The sequence below is a fragment of the Acanthaster planci genome, linkage group LG10 (assembly GCF_054643075.1).
Source record: "Acanthaster planci isolate LZ-2023a linkage group LG10, COTS_SCS, whole genome shotgun sequence".
NCBI classification, from domain to species: domain Eukaryota; kingdom Metazoa; phylum Echinodermata; class Asteroidea; order Valvatida; family Acanthasteridae; genus Acanthaster; species Acanthaster planci.
Window position 1 is genome coordinate 13,901,893 of NC_141786.1, and position 417 is coordinate 13,902,309.

Here is a 417-nt window from a genome sequence, read left to right on the forward strand (position 1 = left end):
GAGACCCAAAGTGAAAAATACAAAGACCTGTTTTTTGTAGCGGGTTTAACGTTAATTGCGTTTTCTTTTCTATTTAAAATAAAATAAGAATAGTAAATAATAATAGTATTATATAAAAGAAATATGTCGCAACAATACACCAAAAAGCTAAACCCGAGTCGCAGGCTTAAAGTTCCTCGTGCAATCAAAGGCGAAAGGCGCGAAGTCACCATTACGCACAACCCCAGCACCATAGCTGCGGGTCACAGGTTAAACGTAAAACTTCCAGCTCTAGGCACGGACAACGTCATGGTTTCCGGCACGGCAAAGTTGGCTTTTAAACTCGATCTAGACGGCGCCTCGGACAGCAACCGGACCGTGTGTAGCAACATGGCTCGAAACTTGATTTCAGAAATTAAGGTGCGTCTTCAAGGCACG